The 23,720-nt window shown below is 43.2% G+C and overlaps 1 long non-coding RNA gene across 1 annotated transcript in view; it reads right to left on the bottom strand.

Annotated features, from left to right (window-relative positions):
• Positions 1-1,692: 1,692 nt before the first annotated feature.
• The window catches only part of LOC118081307 (uncharacterized), a 40,939-nt gene continuing 18,911 nt past the window's right edge, over positions 1,693-23,720 (bottom strand). The window contains exons 2-3 of the long non-coding RNA XR_004692056.2: positions 22,066-22,113; positions 1,693-5,950 (exon numbers count right to left, since the gene is read on the bottom strand). This is a non-coding gene — a long non-coding RNA (uncharacterized LOC118081307). The remainder of the gene's footprint in view (positions 5,951-22,065; positions 22,114-23,720) is intronic.

The following is a 23,720-nucleotide window of genomic DNA, read 5'->3' on the forward strand; positions in this document are numbered from 1 at the left end:
ATTCTCTCTCTCTCTCTCTCTCTCTCTCTCTCTCTCTCTCTCTCTCTCTCTCTCTCTCTCTGTGTGTGTGTGTGTGTGTGTGTCCCACACACAGATATTTTATATCCATGAGGCTAATTCGAGAAATTTGAGAAGGGAAACAAAGGAGGTAATCATGAATCACACAGCCATGTTATGTAAAACCTGTCTTTACACTTTTGGTATGGCTTCAACATGGTGTTGCCTTGTCACTTCACTCGCCAACAGCTCATAGTATTTTCTATTGCAGGTTCTGATTACTGACACTTTTAGGAACATAGAAAGTCATCTTATACCAAATCAAACTTTTGGTATAGCTAGCTCACTGTTGTCTGTGCTGATGGCAAGTGGTTCTCGGTTTCAGCAGTTCTACATGGTTTCTGATAGGGTTATATTCCAGCCCTATCTGAAGACACAGGGACATTCACCTGGAGCTTTCTGCTTGCAAAGCAGATGTTCTTCCAGTGAGCTGCAGCTCTTCCCACAAAATGGTGCAAAACCAGCAGTGTACTGATGAAATAGTGGCACAGGAGTTTTAAAAGAGTGAATATTTGCACAATTTAAGTGGTCTCCTGGAGAAATTACCTCCAAACTGATATTGTTAGTTTATCTCAAATATTGAAACTGGTGAACATTCGGCTCAGCCCTTTGTTTATTTATTGGGGGATTTATCATCTGAGTTCTGGAAGCAGAGAACGTTATTTTTAAAATTGGAAACATCTGATGGCAATGCAAAAAGAAATCAGCCCACTATCCAGCACAGAGGGTTCATTTCATGTTCTGTGACATCAAAGCAGCTTCTCCACTGATGGTACATATGCTGTTTCTCTAACCATTACACTTTTGCAACACCACTGAAGCTAGGGGTGGCTAAGGAAGTCTTGGTAATGGCACTCCACATTTATCTAGAGATGTGTTCATATTACCACCTTGTTGTTGTTGTTTAGTCGTTTAGTTGTGTCTGGCTCTTCGTGACCCCATGGACCAGAGCACGCCAGGCACTCCTGTCTTCCACTGCCTCCCGCAGCTTGGTCAAACTCATGTTTGTAGCTTCAAGAACACTGTCCAACCATCTAGTCCTCTGTCGTCCCCTTCTCCTTGTGCCCTCAATCTTTCCCACATCAGGGTCTTTTCCAGGGAGTCTTACATTCCAAGTTCCTATGCAATATTTTTCTTTACAGCATTGGATTTTCCTTTCACTTCCAGGCATATCCGCAACTGAGCGACCTTTTGGCTTTGGCCCAGCCACTTCATCAGTTCTGAATCTACCTGTACTTGTCCTCTCTTCCTCAGTAGCATGTTGGACGCCTTCCGACCTGAGGGGCTCATTTTCCAGTGTCATACCTTTTATATACCTGTTGTCTTTGTCCATTGAGTTTTCTTGGCATGGATACTGGAGTGGCTTGCCAGTTCCTGCTCCAGGTGGATCACGTTTGGTCAAAACTCTTCACTATGACCTGTCCATCCTGCACGACATAGCTCATAGCTTCTCTGAGTTATTCAAGCCCCCTCGTCACGACAAGGCAGTGATCCATGAAGGAGTTCATACCACCTTAGAGTGCCATGAAGTTGGGCTATTGTGTGCATCCATTTCACAGCTCTTTCCCCTGTAGCTGTTCATATGGGCATGGCTTCAATTTGTTTCTGCTTAAGGATTTCAATAGGTGTAAAGCATCAGATACTAATGTTGTTGTTGTTGTTTAGTCGTTTAGTTGTGTCCAACTCTTCGTGACCCCATGGACCAGAGCACGCCAGGCACTCCTGTCTTCCACTGCCTCCCGCAGTTTGGTCAAACTCATGTTCATAGTTTCGAGAACACTGTCCAACCATCTCATCCTCTGTCGTCCCCTTCTCCTTGTGCCCTTCATCTTTCCCAACATCAGGGTCTTTTCCAGGGAGTCTTCTCTTCTCATGAGGTGGTCAAAGTATTGGAGCCTCAGCTTCAGGATCTGTCCTTCCAGTGAGCACTCAGGGCTGATTTCCTTAAGAATGGATAGGTTTGATCTTCTTGCAGTCCATGGGACTCTAAGGAGCCTCCTCCAGCACCATAATTCAAAAGCATCAATTCTTCAGTGATCAGCCTTCTTTATGGTCCAGCTCTCACTTCCATACATCACTACCGGGAAAACCATAGCTTTAACTATACGGACCTTTGTCGGCAAGGTGATGTCTCTGCTTTTTAAGATGCTGTCCAGGTTTGTCATTGCTTTTCTCCCAAGAAGCAGGGGTCTTTTAATTTCGTGACTGCTGTCACCATCTGCAGTGATCAAGGAGCCCAAGAAAGTAAAATCTCTCACTGCCTCCATTTCTTCCCCTTCTATTTGCCAGGAGGTGATGGGACCAGTGGCCATGATCTTGGTTTTTTTGATGTTGAGCTTCAGACCATATGTTGCACTCTCCTCTTTCACCCTCATTAAAAGGTTCTTTAATTCCTCCTCACTTTCTGTCATCAAGGTTGTGTCATCTGCATATCTGAGGTTGGTGATATTTCTTCCGGCAATCTTATTTCCGGCTTGGGATTCATCTAGTCCAGCCTTTCGCATGATGAATTCTGCATATAAGTTAAATAAGCAGGGAGACAATATACAACCTTGTCATACTCCTTTCCCCATTTTGAACCAATCAGTTGTTCCATATCCAGTTCTAACTGTAGCTTCTTGTCCCACATAGAGATTTCTCAGGAGACAGATGAGGTGATCAGGCACTCCCATTTCTTTAAGAACTTGCCATAGTTTGCTGTGGTCGATACAGTCAAAGGCTTTTGCATAGTCAATGAAGCAGAAGTAGACATTTTTCTGGAACTCTCTAGCTTTCTCCATAATCCAGCACATGTTTGCTATTTGGTCTCTGGTTCCTCTGCCCCTTCGAAATCCAGCTTGCACTTCTGGGAGTTCTCGGTGCACATATCAGATACTAATATCTCATAGCAAAGCACAGGATACATATGCATTTTGGATAACATTGTTTGAACACAGATTTTAAACCCAGTACTGAAAACACAGTGGGTGCACACAGTAAACAAGAGAGTGAATACCGCCTAAGGCAGAGGACAGACAGGCAATATTCATTTTTCTTTGGGAGATCTTCATTTTTTGCCACTTTATTCTTCTCTCTATAACCATGTGAAGAGTCCTGAAATGAAATGATAGATCCAGTGTCTAGCACAGGATCCATGGTCAAGAGAGATCAGGTGTGTGTGTGTACGTCTATTCGGTATAAAATTCCGCTATGGGGTTATGGGAGCCATGGAGAACACTCTGTTTTACAATTGTGTAACATCCTTGAAAACACACATCTCCCTCACGGGCTTTGCTTTATTTCATCACTGTTCTTGACAGATGAGCGTGAAGTTTCCGTTGCTGCTTCAGGGAGAGGAATCAGCACCCAATCTCCGTGGTGTAGATTCTCCTGATTTTCCCTCTCAAATGTAATTAATGACGGTGCCTTTCAACCAGGACTCCCAGAGGGATTCTGTTTACAAATAAAAAGAGCAATATGTTTCTGCCTCGCCACTCTCCCTTCTGGCTACCCATTCTTCTTCCCAGACATGGTTGACAGTATTGGCTTCATTTTCAATTCATAATTGGAGGAGGCTTAAAAAAAAGAAGCCTTTAAGACGTACATAGCTGGCCCCTGGCTCCTAAACCTCTGCCAAGAGGGACTGGATCAACTAAAGGCATTAGCTTGCTCCAGAGAACCAGAGCTTGGTTTGCTCCAGATTAAATTCCATTCCCTTTTGAATTTCTTAACAGAGGTGCTCTATTGCCTGATAAACAGAAAGCCAACAGGTCCAGGTCGTCCCAGTAAGCAGAGGCTGTGGTGTGAGAAGTTGTATCTGCTGAATTTCAACATGCCATACTGAAGATAGAAGGACATTGCAGTATTCTACTAATGAGTCCCAACAGCCCTAGGATTTCTGATTGTATTACAGGACTCCTCCCTCTTCCCTCATGCCTTCCTCAAATCTACTCCGGGGGTTGGAGAAACCCCAGAACAGGTTTAGGGAGGCATGGGAATTTCTATTTTGCAAGCAGAAATCTCTATGCTGTTGGAACAATTGTATTTGTTGAAGGTGGTAAACTACAGTCCTACCTCGGTTTAAGTACGCCTCGGTTTGAGTATTTTCAGTTTAAGTGCTCTGCGGACCTGTCTGAAACAGATTAATCCACTTTCCATTACTTTCAATGGGAAAGTTCGCTACAGGTTAAGTACGCTTCAGGTTAAGTACGGACTTCCAGAACCAATTGTGTTTATAAACCGAGGTACCACTGTACTGAAGTTCCAGAAGAGAAGTACTGGAGTAGGGGGATACCAGCTGCTACTCCCTGAAGTCTTTGGATCCTTGGCTGTGTTTCAACAAAAGGTTTCACCATAATGTATCCTTTGTATTATCATAATGCTCCTTTGCTAGGAGGAAAAGTAATACCTTTGAAACCTTTCCCTGCAGAATAGATATTAAAGACATAGGAATAGGCTATTCAAGACTAATAAAGCGGGACAAGGTCACCTAAGAAATTAGGAGGCGCACCAACCAATCTCAGTAGAGAGCACAACTATATCTCTGCCACTTTGGTGTTTTCAGTCTAATTGGCTACCTTGTGGTGAAAAATGCACACTGGACATGACAGACCGAAACACCTATCTATTAGATTATACTTGATTAATGGAAGCATCTATAACTTATGTGCAAAGTCTGCGACTTCTTGTTTCTTAAAGGTTATAGCTGCCAATGGATTAAGTGCAGCTGGGTAGTTAGTGTGAATTATGTATCTTCTTGTGAGTTTGTTTCCAGCATGTGAAGATCCTGTGTGCGAAAAGAGATGCTCTTTAGACCCAACTGTTGTGAGCCAAGCTTGAATCTGGGAGTATAAATTCCATCTTCAGCTTGCAAAGCAGCTGGTTGTGACCTTAAAAATAAAGTCACCATCGGCTTAGGGTCAGGGTACCTAATGTGACTCTGCTTATAAGAGAACAGCCTTAGCACATTGGCAGAACACCTGTTTTGCAGGCAGATGGTTCTAAGATCAGCCCCTGGCATCTACAGATAGAGTTGGGAGATACCCTTGTCCTGGAGAGCCGCTGTCAGTCAGTACTGTAGACAGTATTGAGTTAGATGGAGCAATGCTCTGACTTGGTATAAAAAGGCAGCTTTGTGCTGGCTTGGGCTGTTGGGAGTCGACGTTCAGAACATCTGGAGAGCAGCAGGTTGGTGAAAGCTGGTATAGAACATAGGCATGCCTGTGATATCTTGAAAAAGATTGTGGCTTTTCCGTTTGTTTGAGAAGCTACACTAAGCTAAACTTTGCATCAGGCTTCCCAATTGAGGTGTTTACAGCTGTGGTAACTGTTTGTGGTTCTGCTTGGTGACAGTAACAGGCAGGCCTGGTGTCTGTGCAGACTCTATTGAAAGTTGCATCTCCTTTATTTGTGGCATTTCCTGGCTTTCACTTCTCTTTCAAGACGAAAAAGGAGACAGCATTGAGAAAGTCAGCAAAATCGCACCCAAAACCTTGGATTTCTTGGCTCACCTCATCAGCTGATTTTTGAGTAGGTCATTGTATTGCATCCCAAGAACTGTGCCCTACTGTTTTAGGATAGTTTGTTCTTTTTCTGTGTGATTGAAACCATCTGGCCATCCATCATCATGTCATCCCAAGGCTTTACTCAGCTGGTGACTATTTTCTTGCCTTGCTGAGAAGGCTGTGTTGACCGATTCTTGTCTGGTTTCAAGAGAAGCCTTTTCTGGCATTCCAGAATTCTCTTCTCCTGATGAAGATACTCTCAGCATTTGGATGCTGGATGTCAAATCCAGCAATCAAGGAATGGGAAGCTTTGCTTCGGCTTTGATCCTTACTCGATACCCCAAATACAGAGTTATCTGTTTCATTTGAAGATGTTATCCAAGTGCCTTTGCATTTGTCATCGTCTGCAACTGGGAAGGGAGGAGACACAATACCTTTAGTGTGACATATGATCTAAAATAAACTATGATCCCTTTTACCTGCACTGGGTTGGAGTCAAATGATTTACTGCAGTGATGAATGCACTGCAATTACAGAATTGCCTTATTATTTAGTACCACTTTGTGGAAATGTTGCCCAAAGTGCTCTCCGCATATTCTTTATAGAAGGTTATTATTTGAATGAATTTTCAGCAAAGTTCCACTGGCAAGTTCTACAGAGTGAATCAAAGGCTGCAAACCTTGAAGTAAGAAACTACATTAAACCCAAAGGGACTTATTTGTGCATAGAAACACATACGAACTGAATGCCTCCTGTCCATCTAACTGTCATATAGCTAACATGAACCCCACGACTAAGAAAATATTCTGATGTATTTTAGTTGGTGTTGTATTCATACTCAACATATATTTTGTTTCCATGGAAGAATGTTTTCTTCAGTATTGATTCATGTGGTCTGCATTTAGAAATGGGGGATTTAAATCATCTGCCTTAAACAAACCCCGTTATGCTACATAGGTTACCATTAAATTCATTGGAAATCATCAAGTTCCATCTGTTTTATTAAAAAAAGAAAGAAATAATAAGGCTTGCCTTTTTTGTTATACTGCATATTGGCACAGGTTCCAACTACCAAGGGGCTTAACCTAGAAAACTATATTTATTGCCATCATCAAGCTAGTAACTGCAGAGGAAAAAAAAATAAGAACATACATCTGAGTTAAGAATGCAAGAACATTGGATCAGGCCAATGGTTCATCAAGCCCAGCATCCAGTTCTCACAGTGGCCAAACAGATGCCTGTAGGAAACCTGCAAGCAGGATCAGAGCACAAGAGCACTCTCTGCTCCTGTAGTTTCCTGCAACTGGTACTCAGAAACATTACTGCCTCTAAGTGTGGAAGCAGAACATATCCACTACGGCTATTAACCACTGATAGCCTTCTGTTCTGAGAATTTCTCCACTCTTTAAAGCTATCTAAGTTGTTAGCTATCACTGTCTCCTGTGGGAGTGAGTTCCATAGTTTAACTATGTGCTGTGTGAATAAATCTGTCCCGAATTTTCCAGCATTTGGCTTCATTGGATGTCCATGACTTCTAATGTGGGTAGAGAGAGATACTTTTCTCTACCCACTTTCTCTACTCCACACATAATTTTATAAACTTCTATTATGTCGCTTTTAGCTCACCTTTTGAATGGGTAGAACTACTACCGTATTTACGCGAATCTAATGCACCATCAAATCTATTTCGCACCTCAATTTTCAAAACATTGAAACAAAAGAAGTATCTGCTGGTGAATGTAAAAGCACCATCAAATTGAATGTGCATCCTAATTTTCTCGACGTAATTTGGCAAAAAAATGTGTGCATTATATTCAATTAAATACGGTATAAGCTGAGGCACACAAAAGCACAAAATTTGCACACACACACCTCTGTTCTTCATGCGGAATGGGTCAGTGCAGCTAGCAGTTAACCAGAACGTTGGTGGTTCAAGCCCACTCTGTGGGCAGGATTCCTGCATTACAGAGAGCTGGAGCCTCCAGGCCACTTACAACTCTGCAAATCTAAGATACTATGACTCTAGGTTTTCATGCAACCACTTTCCACTGCCAAAGAGCCAGGCTGATGTTCATCGGAGGTTAAACTTTTCAGCACATAAAAAAAAAACAACTCAAAGAAATCTTATTTTCTCTCTCTCTTCATCATATGCTAGGGACCACTGATATTTCCTGGAGCGCGGTCCAAGAACTACTCATTCATTAGAACTGAAATGACCTTTTTAATTATACAGTATGTATATGATTTTCTTTTGGCTTTAAAACAAAAACATGGCTGTAAATCATTTTGGGGACTTTCTGAGTGGGAAGCTATGTATAAATTTAATAAACCTAAACCCTTGGTTGGAAGTCTTATGTCTCTTTATGCAAACTCTTCATGTCTAAAAACACACACCTAAGCACAGCTGTGCCATTCAGAGGCTTTCTGGGAAGCCCAGTGCAGAAGTCAAGTGGTGGGTTTAGCAACTGTCATTAACCCTATATATTCCCTATGCCTATTGTCATCCCTACTATTACAGTGGAGCTGAGTGTGTGATCAAATCATAAGATTGTCCCCATACATTTCATGTATCACCAGCCTTGACGTTTGGGGTGATTTCTTCACCTATACTCTATATTCATATCTACTTGGTGCTATCTACTATCTACCCACTTTGATTCACTGGTTTATTGGGAAATTCCCAATGGTTGTTTGCCAATCCTTTAGAGAATATTTTCCAGTTCACTAGTTTTGATTAGAATCTAGCTGACTTACTGCTGCCCTCTCACTCAAGCTTTTCCTATTCCTATTCCTCCAGTAATTGCAACCACTAAAGGTATTTTAATGAACATCATCAACACCAAGTAAAACTTAACCTCCATGGTGAACAGCACTGTGCTCTGATTGCTTTATATGAAGGTTGAAAGAAGATACAAAATACTATATGTACTCAGAACATGAGCTTTCAATGGTGTACCAGAGAAGGAATGCTGGTTTATTTGATTCAAATATGTATGCCCTACCCTTCAAATATTCAAGAACTATACAACAATAATGAAGTTACAGGTAGGTAGCCATGTTGGTCTGAGTCGAAGCAAAATAAAAAAATTCCTTCAGTAGCACCTTAAAGACCAAGTAAGTTTTTATTTTGGTATGAGCTTCCGTGTGCATGCACACTTCTTCAGATACACTGGAAGAAGTGTGCATGCACACGGAAGCTCATACCAAAATAAAAACTTACTTGGTCTTTAAGGTGCTACTGAAGGAACAATAATGAGAACGCCATCAGAAATGATAAAATCTGCAACAGATAAAATATGAACATAATTAAAAACCAGGCAATGGAGAAAACACCAACAATGCCATACTGTTAAAATGTCTGTGAGATTAAAGAAAGGTCTTTTGCCTGGTACTGAAATTACAAGTACAGTAGCTGGTAAGTAAGCCTCCTTGGTGAGAGTATCCCATAATCAGGAAAGCAGAAATGAAAAGGCTTGTTTGCTAACTAGTCACCTGATATACCCGTGACAATGAGCATACTCAAAGAAGGGCCTCTGTGGATGATCTTAAAACACCATAGCTACTAAGTACCCAGCGGAGAAATCCGGGATTGGCAGCCATACGACACCGGAAGTTGCATAGCCGCAACTTCCGGTGTCACTTGGCCCATCTATGGGCACTGAAAATGGCTGGCGCTGGTGCCGGAAGTCGCGTCTACGCATGTCCAGAAGTGTGTGAACGCAACTTCTGGTGTCGGCGCCGGCCATTTTCGGTGCCCATAGATGGGCAAAGCGACACTGGAAGTTGTGTCTACGCACTTCGGGACATGCGTAGACGCGACTTCCGGCGCCCACCATTTTCTGGTGCCCATAGATGGGCAAAGCGACACCAGAAAAATGGCCGCCGACAGGAACAAAACTAAGGGAAATTAACGGGAGAGGAGCAGGAATGGGAGACCTCTGGGAAACGGTAAGTAAAAACGGGGGTTTCCCGGGAAATACGGGGTACTTGGCAGCTATGTAAAACACTGGCTCATACGGAGAAAGGTGGTCCAACTCTTGGTCCCAAGCCATGAAAGTCTTTAAAAGAGAATCACCAAACATGGACCCAGTGCAGATGTTTTCACACAGGTGAGATGGGTCCCTGACAACCCATCCAATTTAGCACTCCTGCAATGACAGTTTCAGAACCATCTTCCACAGCAGCACCATGTATTATACATTTCAGTAGTTCAACCTGGAGGTACCCAGGATATGGATAACTAAGGCAAAGCTGTCTTAAAACAGACCAGCTAGGCCACAGTCTGACAAAACAATCCTTATGTCATTGTTGTTGTTCTTTAGGCATTTAGTTGTGTCCAACTCTTTGTGACCCCATGGACCAGAGCACGCCAGGCACTCCTGTCCTGCACCGCCTCCCGCAGCTTGATCAAACTCATGTCCGTAGCTTCGAGACCTTATGTCATTACGGATACATAAATAATAAGTGAATATAATATTTTAGGAAATGCTTCAAAACATTTGTGCACACATTGTCAAACAATGGAACATAAAGTGTTCGTTGCTTGGAAGCGTAGGACCCTGTGAAACTCAGCTTCCAATGAAAATACTGTTTGACTGGGGAAAACATGTGAGTAATATGACCTGTGACTGTTCTTAGATAACAGAAGACATAGGAAAGGAAATATGTTGTCTCATTGACGGTATGCTTGAGTCCATGTGCTGACCACTTTCCTGCTACTCTCTGTGACATCTCTCCTTCCTCAGAAATAAATGGGAAATAAATAAAAAGGCAGCCCAAAGTCATTATTCTCAACTGCCTGCTAGCACAATTATGACATTTTGTAAGATATGTCAGTTCCCCTGAAATGTAAAAGCTAGCAGTACATAGTGGTAGGGCCCTGCATTCATTTACAGTACACTTTAAAAGCTTTGCCGGATACAAGATCAATAGCTTCATTTTCAAATGAAGGGGAAAACAAAGGAAAAAAAGTTATCATTTGCTTTGCATTTCTCCCTAATGAGTGGCCTTGAGCAAACGTGCATTAGCTCTACTTTTTCTTCAAAAGCCAGCTTGTAATGTTTAGAAATATAGTTTGAAGCTTCTGCGTTGTGACAGGAAATGTAACCAAAAGCTTCAGTCCTGAAAGCCAAATAAACAGTGCCTGGATGATTACATTTGGGGGCTTTTGTGTAAATTTCATTCACATGAACTGAGCAACTCAGAAACTACTGTAAAAAAAAAAACCAAAAACCAACCCCAAACTAGCCCCCTCTTCCGTTACTAGATATTGTCAACCAAAGAGGAACTCTCTAAATTAAAATCAGGGCTTAGAACCACTCAGTTCTCACCATCCTGCATCATTTGCCATGCCCCTGTTTTGAGCCATTAATTCAAGGCAGATTTATTCCACAGAAACACTGAAATATAGTGGAGGCAAGAGGCGCAAGGCTATATTTAGAATTTGTTTTGGAATGCTAGACAGAATTATGGATTTTTTTCACTGTCTTAAGACTGTGGCCCCATCTGCACTACACATTTAAAGCACTTTAAGCAGTCATGACTTTCCCCCCAAAGAATCCTGTAAGGTTTGATAAACTGTAGTTTGGTAAAAGCCCTGGGAGTTGTTAGGAGACCCCTATGCCCCTCATATAACAGAGGAGGGCTGTGAGGTTTTCTGGGTTAGCCCCCCCCCCCACTGCCTGTGGTCATGGCAAATCATCACATCCTTTTGCATGTTCAGACAGTGTGGGAAGGGGATGCTGATTTGTCTATGGTGTGGAGGATCTCTGTTGTTTGTTTATTTAATGGTTCATTGATATCTTCTTCTTTGTTCTTCTTTGGTGATCACTCATAGCCAAGTAAGATTGTCTTCCATGAACACGGTCTTAACAATGAGTACATAAGTGACTGTGGAGGCCAATTCTGGTTCCACACGTCCTTCCACTTCTGGTTCTACACGTCCTTCCACAGTGGTTTCTGGGCGGGAGTTAATAATAGTGAGGGTTTGCCAAGCGTGCCTTCCTCTTAGCACGTTCCTCCCTTTCATCCTGAGTTCAAGCATCTTCAAAGTCCATGACACCTTTGGTAAAGGCTGTTCTCCAGTTGGAGCGCTCACAATCCAATGTTTCCCAATTGTCAGTGTTTATACTATATTTTTTACGGTTTGCCTTGGGAGAGTCTTCAAACCTCTTTTGTAGGCCATCAGCATTACCCTTTCCATTTTTAAGTATGGAATAGAGTAGTTGCTTTGGAAAGACGATAACCGGGCATCTGAACAACATGACCAGTCCAATGAAGTTGATGTTGAAGTTCACCAAGGAGATGGTGCGCATGGTTCTCCTCTCCATTTTTATCTGTGCAACAACCATGCGAGATAGATTAGGCTGCAACACTGGGTGACTGGCCCAAAGTCACCCAGTGAATTTCACAGCTGAGTGGAGATTTGAATCCTGGTCTCCCAGGTCCTTGTCCAGCATTCTAACTGCTATACCACACTCATCACATGTTCTGATCTAGGTATGTGGCACATGTCAGTGTGGTGTAATGGTTAGTGTTGGACTAGGAACTGGGAGAGGAGGGTTTAAATCTCCACTCAGCCACGAAGCTCTCAGGGTCACCGTCTCTTAGCCGAACCTACCTCATCGGTGGGTGGTAACAACAACAACAACAACAACCACAGTACACAATGGTGGCAGACCACACAACCTTGTGACTCCCTTACAACTTTATTGAAGGTGATTTGAAAACTCCTTGTGTCAACTCTCCTAATGTACAAATTTGTAGGTGTAACTGCACCCCCCACCTCCCCCAAAACCCACCATTATACCTGAGGAATACATTGTTCGCAGTTTCAAATTTGATGCTAAAGCACAATAATGCCTTGGCTTTGCTTACAGATCTCCAATAGCCCTCAGGGACTCCAGGCTCACTTACAATGGTAATCAAACATTTGTCACCTTGTATCATAAGGCATCCTCCAGTTGTGATTCTTACAAAGTGGTGGTAAGTAGTGATTGACTAGTATTTTCAGGCTATGCTGCTTGATGAAAGAGGGGAAAATATCTAGCAGGAACGACATGACAGCTTTCCTCACCCGCATGTCACCAAGCAGCTTTAGAAAGGAAAAAGAAAGTCAACAAAAACAATTAAAATTCCTTTCACTCACTTTAGGACCTTTGGAAAACAAATCGCTCAAAAGTGGAAGTTTTATTTGGGGCTCATGATGAACAATGGCATACAAAATAGTTCCATTGCTACTTTATGCTCCCATTACCTTAATCCTGAATGCCATTCATCAGTTTCATTAATTGAATCAATGGAAAGAAAGGGCAATAAAAACACAGGATGGATCCATAACTCAGTGATGGAACCTATAACACACCACACTTTTATCCTGAAAAGCTTTTTTTATTAAAAAAAAGTCAGTAGCATGAGAGCCTGCATTAGCTTTTTTTGGATTAATGAAATAAACTGGGGACAGAGCTGTAAATAACTCAGACACCTGAACAGGGACACCAAATAGGGCGAACCGCCAGCACCACACAGATCTTTTAAAAGTTCTTTTCGAAAACATATTATAAGGCATTTTGGTCCTGGTATGTTGCATAAAGTACATACCAGTACATACCTTGATGGATATATGTTTCGAAAGCCTAAAAAGAAAATAAGTGTGACATTTGTCACAGTAGCCACAATACAGCAAAGCAAGAAAATGTAGAGAGAAGGGAATGTCTGACCTGAAGTGAAACATAATGTCAGGCTGGCTCTTGAGAGTGTAGAGTGAAAGGGGGGGAGGTCTATGTTGGAGCTGTGAAAGCTACCCAACCATTGAAAAACTAGGGCTTAAGTTCTATTTTGAGTCCATGCAGAATGGAGGGTGTCTTGGAGATGAGTGATTTGTCATAACACTTATATTCCCAGTTTATTTCCTATTAAGCTCTTGTTTATTTCCCATTTTATTTACCTTGCTCAGTTGCTAGTTGGAAGAATATAATCAGTGAGAAGTGACTTACCCGGTTACTTGTGTTCATTTCTTGAGTCCAAAGTTTATGTTACTATTGTTTACAGGGAAACAAATTCTTTTTTGTGGGACATCATAAAATCATAGAATGGTAGAGCTGGAATGGACCCAAGGGTCATCTAGTCCAACCCTCCAACAATGCAGAAATATCAGCTAAAGCATCCATGACAGAAGGCCATCCAACCTCTGCTTACAGACTTCTAATGAAGCTGAGTCCATAACATAGCTGCCAAGTCTCCTGCTGAAAAATGTGGGATCAGCAGCGGCGTGGCACCGGAAGTCGCCATGCATAGAAGCAACTTCCGGTGCCAGTGCTGCCCGATTTCTGGTGCCCATACATGGGTAGCGCAGTGCCGGAAGTCACTTCTACGCATGTCCGGACATGCATAGAAGCAACTTCCGGTGCCACTTTGCCCAATTTACAGTGCCCAGACATGGGTAGCGCGGCACCGGAAGTCGCTTCTACGCATGTCATGCGTAGAAGTGACTTCCAGTGCCGCTCTGCCCATGCCTGGAAATCGGGGGGTGTCAGGACCCAAAATGGAGCCTCCCTGGCAGGTAGGAAATCCGGGGGATTTACGGGATTTTTTCCAATCCGGGCTGCCAGCGGGAAACGTTTTAAAATACGGGGGTTTCCCGTGAAAAATGGGAGACTTGGCAGCTATGGTCCGTAACCTCCCGAGGCTTTGATAATCTTGGTCATCCTCCTCTGCACATGTTCCAGCTTATCAATATCCTTCTTAAATTGTAGGGCCCAGAACTGGACACAGTATTCCAGGTATGGTCTGACCAAGGAAGAACAGAGCGGTCCTCCTGTTACTTGATCTGGACACTATACTTCTGTTGATGCCTAGGAGAGGATTCACTGTTTTGTTGCTGCATCGCACCATTGACTCATGTTAAGCTTGTGGACTGCTGGTCCATGGGGTCATGAAGAGTCGGACACGACTAAATGACTAAACAACAACAAAGCTTGTGGACTAGAGCCCCTCACTGCAGTACGAAGACCCACTGGAGTCCGTTGAAGCTGAGGCAGACCCCCTCAGGCCTTTCAGAGGGCGTGACAGGCCCCACCGGGCCTCCTCCCATGATGTGGGCTGTGGAATATTGAGGGGGCTCAGCCCCCTTATTGAAAATGGGTGGAGGGGCTCATCCGCCATGGCCCTGCATGTATGGCGCCCCTGACAGGACACAGTGCCCAAGGCCCTTCATCTTCCTGCCCTCATAGTTGCTTGCTATAAATTGAAGGCAGTGTTAATTAAAGTTTGCTGACAATACTAGATTACTGTGCTGATCTTTACATAACGTATTAGGAGCACAGGAAGCTTCATCAATGCCTGCCAGTACATGTTTGAGATAAGAACTAGAGTAGGGTCAAGGAAGTTCATTTAGGAATATATATTATATCAAGTGATACCAGTTGTGCTGATGCCATGATCTTTGGAATGTTGTTGTTGTTGTTGTTGTTGTTGTTTAGTCATTTAGTCGTGTCCGACTCTTCGTGACCCCATGGACCATAGCACGCCAGGCACTCCTGTCTTGCACTGCCTCCCGCAGACTGCAGTTTGGTCAAACTCATGTTCGTAGCTTCGAGAACACTGTCCAACCATCTCGTCCTCTGTCGTCCCCTTCCTAGTGCCCTCAATCTTTCCCAACACCAGGGTCTTTTCCAAGGATTCTTCTCTTCTCATGAGGTGGCCAAAGTATTGGAGCCTCAGCTTCAGGATCTGTCCTTCCAGTGAGCACTCAGGGCTGATTTCCTTCAGAATGGATAGGTTTGATCTTCTTGTAGTCCATGGGACTCTCAAGAGTCTCCTCCAGCACCATGGTTATTCTTTGGAATAACCATGTATAAAGCTCAAATTGGCCATGCACCATTGAGTTATGGCTTGAACTGCTCCCAATGGACCCCATTTGGCCATTGGTAGATTGCACTATGGCCCATCAGCCCCATGGTGAGCTTGTGGGCAGAAAGCACCAACCTCCCAGATCCCTCATACCATCTTAAACTTTTCCCACCACAAAGAGGTGTGTGAACTTGAAGAGGAATGCTGTTCTTGAGGTCACAGGCCTGAAAGGCCTCTGGTTGCCTTCACACATATTGTATTCCTTCCTTTGTTGTTGAACCTCTGGGTTTCGTGCACCCCACCTGGGTTGCTTAACAAACTTTCATTTTCAGAGTTTGGGCAAACTGCCTACCTTTTCACACACTTAATAAAACCAGACAGAGGGAACTTCAGACTTAAAAGGCAAAGAAAGAAGTGGGGGAGGGATTGCTTATGGAAAAAATAACACCGGGTTGTTATTCTAAAGCAGGCTGACATTTGTTTTCAATATGGACCTTGCATATAGCATGGAAAATTGAAATGGTAGTTTTCTTCGAAAGCAGCAGTGCTGTGAGAATGAATGGAAAAGGTGATTCAAGCCTGCAAAGAATATCCGGTGTACAACAGCATTTTGATCTGAGTAATTTCCAAGCCATTACTCTGCTCTCCTCGGTTGCATATTTTTTTCTCCGGGGTAAAATAAACCAGGCTAATAATTGCTACAGCCAGGCTACAAGCCTTCCATTCCCTCCCATAAGTGCAAACACTTTATTTTGTATTTTTCCCCTCCTTAAATGAAAGCTATTTTAACACCAGCGCTGCAGGTAATGCCACTGTTATTTTATCCAGTGCCTGATTTTAGTGTAAGCCAAAGGCTATGGTCGTGCCTCTGCAGTAATGCCAGGAAATGAATAGAAAGTGCAGCATCTTGTACCAGTGAGGGGAAATAGCTCTGTGAGGGAATGGGGGGAAATGAGAGCCCGCTGGTCTCTTTCCCTCTGCAGTAAAAAGTTCTTTTATTTCCTAATTTCTGTTTGTTTTTATTGTTCATATCAGTTTTCTGAGTTAAAGTGGAAGTGCTCCCAGCAATACAACATGTAGGCTTCATATCAAAGAAACAAAATCTAAAATACGGGGAAGGGGACAAGGGAACCCATCAGAAGGAAGGCCACAGTCTGAGATGAGCATTCTATGGTTCAGCTGCTTTGTTGAGTTACTTTCTGTACACACCGTTTCTGGTACCATCAGGACAGGACTTGGGCTCTCTGGGCAGGGAGGACGGGCCTTCTAACAACTCTCACCACCTTTCACAAACTACAGTTCCCAGGATTCTTGGGTGGAATCTTGTGGCTGCTTAATAGTGCTGGTTTGAATGTGACCTCAGAGAAGTGAGACATGCCAATTATTTATAAGGGGGAGGGAGGTACATATGGCAATTAAATCAGGGGGTCTAAAATTATCTAACTGCACTTCTAAAAAATGCAGAAAAGGGCTTTTCCCCATCCAACCCACCATAATCTTGCTTTATATGGGATGGCATATAATAGGAGCCTAGAGCCGTGTGGCATAGAGCAGAGGTGAGAGGAAAGCTTCATGGCTCAGAGGCACAGGTGGGTTAAGCAACAGTCGCACACTTTGTCATTGTATAGCTGCCTAGTTTCTCCATACATTCACATAGCCCTCTCATTCTTCCATCCTGACAAGCAGGAGATACAGGAGAGTCTCACAGCAGGAAGGATGCATGATGCAAGTGGGATGTTTAACCTGAGGAATATTTATGGGTTTTTTATTTTTGCTGTTTACTTATGTTTGATTCCACGTCCATTTTTAATAAGATTATATTAAGATTGTGAAAGGTTTGGCTGAGCCTTATGGGAGATGAGCAAGGTTATCAAAGCAATATAACAAGGATGCATAATCTGGGTAATGGCTTCCATTGCCCATTGCAAGTTCTTTCCGTGGCTGCCTGCTGTTTTGTATTTCGCTATGCAGAGTAATCCCCCCCTCCCTTCATAAGTATGAAGATGCTACACTGCTGAGACTATTGCTGGTTTAAATAGCTCTCGGCTGTCAAGCTTGTCCAAGATTCCACAGGGGCCAATTGCTGTCATGTTTAGAGTGCATTAAAAAGCTTGATTCATTTTGCTTTCTCTGTGTATGTGAATCCTTCATCTCTCTCAGACGGGGCCTGTCCTTTCAGTTCCAGGCCAGTTTATATATATTAGACCCCCTACACACACACACACACACACACACACACACACACACACACACACACACACCACTCCAATGTTCTTCAGTAGTTCTCAGAGTAGTAGCAATTCATCTTTTTAATTTGGGTTTTCTATCATTCCTTCCACTCAAGGGTACCATCTTGACCCATGTTTCAGGAGGGGTTTAGTCAAGATACGTACAGGTTCTGTGGCAAAGGTGGGGAACCTGTTCAGTTGTAGTTGTTGTGGCTCTCCCAAGTCCCATCACACTCAGGTCAAGGGCGATGGGGTTTGTAGTCCAGCAGCAGTTGGAAGGCCAAAGGTTAGCTGCTATTGGCTGGAAGGCTGTATTTAGGGGTGGCACATCCCGATTCACCACTTGTGGCGAAACAGGATGTGCCACCCTGCTGCTGGTATTTCCTGCACTGCCCATGCCGCTGCCACCAGCAGAGGTAGAGGGCCAGGCAGGGCACCCACAGGGGCGCCACCTAATGGCTGCCCCAGCCCTGCCTGTATTGACTATAAAAACAAACGGAAAGGAACACTGCTATCCTATGCATGTCTGGTGTTTTGGACAGCCAGAGTGACCAATGGTCAGGGATGATGGAAGTTGCAGTCCAGCAATTTCTGAAAGGCTACAAATTCCCAATCCCTAGTATTAACGGCCCCCTTCATGGATCAATGCCTTCTCATGGCGAAGGGGCTTGAATAACTCAGAGAAGCTATGAGCTATGCCATGCAGGGCCACCCAAGATGGACAGGTCATAATGGAGAGTTTTGACTAAACGTGATCCACCTGGAGAAGGAACTGGCAAGCCACTCCAGTATCCCTGCCAAGAAAACTCCATGGACAAAGACAACAGGCATATAAAAGTTATGACGCTGGAAGATGAGCCCCTCAGGTCGGAAGGCGTCCAACATGCTACTGAGGAAGAGCGGAGGACAAGTACAAGTAGATTCAGAGCTGATGAAGCGGCTGGGCCAAAGCCGAAAGGTCGCTCAGTTGCGGATATGCCTGGAAGCGAAAGGAAAGTCCGATGCTGTAAAGAAAAATATTGCATAGGAACCTGGAATGTAAGAACCATGTATAATGGTAAGCTGGATGTGGTCAAAAAGGAGATGGCAAGAATAAATATTGACATCCTGGGCATCAGTGAACAAAAATGGAAGGGAATGGGCGAATTCAGTTCGGGTGACTATCATATCTACTACTGTGGGCAAGAATCCCGTAGAAGAAATGGAGTGGCTCTCATAGTCAACAAAAGAGTGGCAAAAGCTGTAATGGGATGCAATCTCAAAAATGACAGAATGATCTCGATACGAATCCAAGGCAGACCTTTTAACATCAGAGTAATCCAAGTCTATGCACCAACTACCAGTGCTGAAGAAAGTGAAATTGACCAATTCTATGAAGACTTACAACACCTTCTAGAAATGAAACCAAAGAAGGATGTTCTTCTCATTACAGGGGATTTGAATGCTAAAGTAGGGAATCAAGAGATAAAAGGAACAACTGGCAAGTTTGGCTTGGAGTTCAAAATGAAGCAGGACAAAGGCTAATAGAGTTCTGTCAAGAGAACAAGCTGGTCATCACAAACACTCTTTTCCAACAACACAAGAGACGACTCTACACATGGATATCACCAAATGGGCAGCATCGAAATCAGATTGATTATATTCTCTGCAGCCAAAGATGGAGAAGCTCTATACAGTCAGCAAAAACAAGACCTGGAGCTGACTGTAACTCAGATCATCCGCTTCTTATAGCAAAATCCCAGCTTAAACTGAAGAAAGTAGGAAAAACCACTGGGCCAGTAAGATACAATCTAAATCAAATCCCTTATGAATACACAGTGGAAGTGAGGAACAGGTTTAAGGATTTAGATTTGGTGGACAGAGTGCCTGAAGAACTATGGATGGAGGCTCGTAACATTATCCAGAAGGCAGCAGCGAAAACCATCCCAAGGAAAAGGAAATGCAAGAAAGCAAAATGGCTGTCCAACGAGGCCTTACAAATAGCAGAGGAGAGGAGGCAAGCAAAATGCAAGGGAGATAGGGAAAGATACAGGAAACTGAATGCAGATTTCCAAAAAATAGCAAGGAGAGACAAGAGGGTCTTCTTAAATGAGCAATGCAAAGAAATAGAGGAAAACAATAGAACGGGGAAAACCAGAGATCCGTTCAAGAAAATTGGAGATATGAAAGGAACATTTCATACAAAGATTACCATAATAAAGGACAAAAGTGGTAAGGACCTAACAGAAGCAGAAGACATCAAGAAGAGGTGGCAAGAATATACAGAGGAATTATACCAGAAAGATATGGAGGTCTTGTACACCCCAGGTAGTGTGGTTGCTGACCTTGAGCCAGACATCTTGGAGAGTGAAGTCAAATGGGCCTTAGAAAGCACTGCTAATAACAAGGCCAGTGGAAGTGATGATATTCCAGCTGAACTATTTAAAATTTTAAAATATGATGCTGTTAAGGTGCTACACCCAATAGGCCAGCAAGTTTGGAAAACTCAGCAATGGCCAGGGGATTGGAGAAGATCAGTCTACATCCCAATTCCAAAGAAGGGCAGTGCCAAAGAATGCTCCAACTACCGCACAATTGCGCTCATTTCACAAACTAGCAAGGTTATGCTTAAAATTCTACAAGGCAGGCTTAGGCAGTATGTGGACCGAGAACTCCCAGAAGTGCAAGCTGGATTTCGAAAGGGCAAAGGAACCAGAGACCAAATAGCAAACATGCGCTGGATTATGGAGAAAGCTAGAGAGTTCCAGAAAAACGTCTACTTCTGCTTCATTGACTATGCAAAAGCCTTTGACTGTGTCGACCACAGCAAACTATGGCAAGTTCTTAAAGAAATGGGAGTGCCTGATCACCTCATCTGTCTCCTGAGAAATCTCTATGTGGGACAAGAAGCTACAGTTAGAACTGGATATGGAACAACTGAGTGGTTCAAAATTGGGAAAGGAGTACAACAAGGTTGTATATTGTCTCCCTGCTTATTTAACTTATATGCAGAATTCATCATGTGAAAGGCTGGACTAGATGAATCCCAAGCCGGAATTAAGATTGCCGGAAGAAATATCAACAACCTCCGATATGCAGATGACACAACCTTGGTGGCAGAAAGTGAGGAGGAATTAAAGAACATTTTAATGAAGGTGAAAGAGGAGAGCAAAAAATATGGTCTGAAGCTCAACATAAAATAATAATAATAATAAGATCGTGGACTGGTTCCATCACCTCCTGGCAAATAGAAGGGGAGGAAATGGAGGCAGTGAGAGATTTTACTTTCTTGGGCTCCTTGATCACTGCAGATGGTGACAGCAGTCACAAAATTAAAAGACGCCTGCTTCTTGGGAGAAAAGCAATGACAAACCTAGACAGCATCTTAAAAAGCAGAGACATCACCTTGCCTACAAAGGTCCGTATAGTTAAAGCTATGGTTTTCCCAGTAGTGATGTATGGAAGTGAGAGCTGGACCATAAAGTAGGCTGATCGCCGAAGAATTGATGCTTTTGAATTATGGTGCTGGAGGAGACTCTTGAGAGTCCCATGGACTGCTAGAAGATCAAACCTATCCATTCTTAAGGAAATCAGCCCTGAGTGCTCCCTGGAAGGACAGATCGTGAAGCTGAGGCTCCAATACTTTGGCCACCTCATGAGAAGAGAAGAATCCTTGGAAAAGACTCTGATGTTGGGAAAGATTGAGGGCACTAGAAGAAGGGGACGACCGAAAACGAGATGGTTGGACAGTGTTCTCGAAGCTACAAACATGAGTTTGGCCAAACTGCGGGAGGCAGTGCAGGACAGGGGTGCCTGGCGTGCTATGGTCCATGGGGTCACGAAGAGTCGGACACAACTAAACAACTAAACAACAACAACAAGTATTAACGGCACACCAGGGATTATTTTACAGATACAGAATGGATAGCTTAAAAAGGAAAACTGGTCTAAAATGAATGTTGTATATTTAATTATAATTATTGGACCTATGCAGAAGTGATGCTTTTCTTGTCCACTTGTTCATCTCCTCCAGTGAGGATAAAGGCATTGGCATTTATTTATTTTAGTATACATGTGCTCTGAAATTGTACTGCTAATCACAGCTCATCAACAGCTCAAGCTTCCTGGAGGTGGAAGTGGAGAGAGCTTGCCATACGAAACCCCTGAATGCAATTTTACCAGGGGAAAGAATTGTGTCATCCTGACTTTCTAGGGAGAGGAGAAGCTTTAAAAATAGTAATAATAATTTGTCTTTCCAGAACAAATTATTTCTAATTTATAAGATGATGGATTGCTTAAAAATCTCGATTGTTTAAATTATTTGGTCAACATTCCAAATAATATCAAGGACAATGCCCATTGGCTAAAAAGCTGAAACACCCACAAGGGGGTTCCACATCCTATCTTTCCTTCTTCCAAAGGAGCCAAAATTCAGACATTTTAGGGTGACTCTTGTTAACGTAACTCACCAGCTTTATCTCAAGGACTAGTCATCAACCCTGCAGTTATTTCTTGTTCTGGAAAAGGGAAGGGGAATAACAGAAAAAAAGAGATGAGAAATCCAGGTTTAAATAATATACAAAACAAGTGAGAGCTCTGTTTTTTTTTAAAAAAACGAAAATATTTTTGAAACAAAAATAGTTGAGGTCTTTGAAAGTAGTGCAAAGGAGGCAGATGGTGCCATTGTGATAGCTGAATCTGATTATTCATTTTTTTTCCCTCAGTCTTTATCAGTCTAATGAGCAGAGTGATAGAGTAATGATCTGTGACTGCTAACATGTTCTGGCAATGCAGCCACCAGTTAAGGATATTCTCAGGCTTCATAGTGTTGGTACAAAATTGGCAACGTTTGGATGCCCAGCATACACTGCTGGATTTGGTACAGGGCTGGGGAGGGTACGTTATATAAATTTAGTGTGGACTAATGGGCTGAATGTTGCATCTCTGAATCTCTGCCAGAAGAAGTTTTACCCTACCCTCTTTGGTCAGAATGGGGACATGGAGGAGATACATAATGTGGTTCTACCAACTGCCTGGGTTTTCAGATCCACTGGGGCAACCCACCCACCTTTCCCGGGCCAGTAGTGTGGGGGCTAGTCAGCCACATTTTTAGATACATGGTGCCTGTCTGTTAATTTGCATGCATTTATATGCCTGTGCATTCAAATAAGGTGTGTGTGTGTGTGTGTGTGTGTGTGTGCACGCACCTGTGTGTATGACCCCTAGCAATTCAAAATAACATGTGAACAAGAGGCACCCTGAATGGCAAAAACAGTGTCTGTCTCTGGTATATCAGCAGAGTTGAAATATATGCATATGTAGGTTAATATGTAGGTTAAAAAAGCAGAGACATCACCTTGCCTACAAAGGTCTGTATAGTTAAAGCTATGGTTTTCCCAGTAGCGATGTATGGAAGTGAGAGCTGGACCATCAAGAAGGATGATCGCTGAAGAATTGATGCTTTTGAATTATGGTGCTGGAGGAGACTCTTGAGAGTCCCATGGACTGCAAGAAGATCAAACCTATCCATTCTTAAGGAAATCAGCCCTGAGTGCTCACTGGAAGGACAGATCGTGAAGCTGAGGCTCCAATACTTTGGCCACCTAATGAGAAGAGAAGAATCCTTGGAAAAGACCCTGATGTTGGGAAAGACTGAGGGCACTAGGAGAAGGGGACGACAGAGGACGAGATGGTTGGACAGTGTTCTTGAAGCTACGAACATGAGTTTGACCAAACTGCGGGAGGCAGTGGAAGACAGGAGTGCCTGGCGTGCTATGGTCCATGGGGTCACGAAGAGTCGGACACGACTAAACGACTAAACAACAACAGGTTAATTTAGCCATGAAAAAAAAAATGTGGATTCAATGACAGAGGGCAAACTTGTGGAAATTAGGTCTGCCAATGGATGTTAGTCATGCTGGCTATATGGGAACAGTCTCTGGTCTAAATGCTGCATAATTTTAGCTGCTGAAGAGTAATCGTCTTCCTGCGCTACTTGTGCGCTTCCAGGAGGCATCTACTTGACCTTGGTAGACTAGATTAACACCTGGGCTGCTCTTTTGGGTTTGCAGCCCCCATTGGGCCAACATAATTTGGGAAGAGCTCCTGATGTGTTCCAATGGTG

This window comes from Zootoca vivipara, chromosome 1 (assembly GCF_963506605.1).
Source record: "Zootoca vivipara chromosome 1, rZooViv1.1, whole genome shotgun sequence".
In the NCBI taxonomy this organism is placed as follows: Eukaryota; Metazoa; Chordata; class Lepidosauria; order Squamata; family Lacertidae; genus Zootoca; species Zootoca vivipara.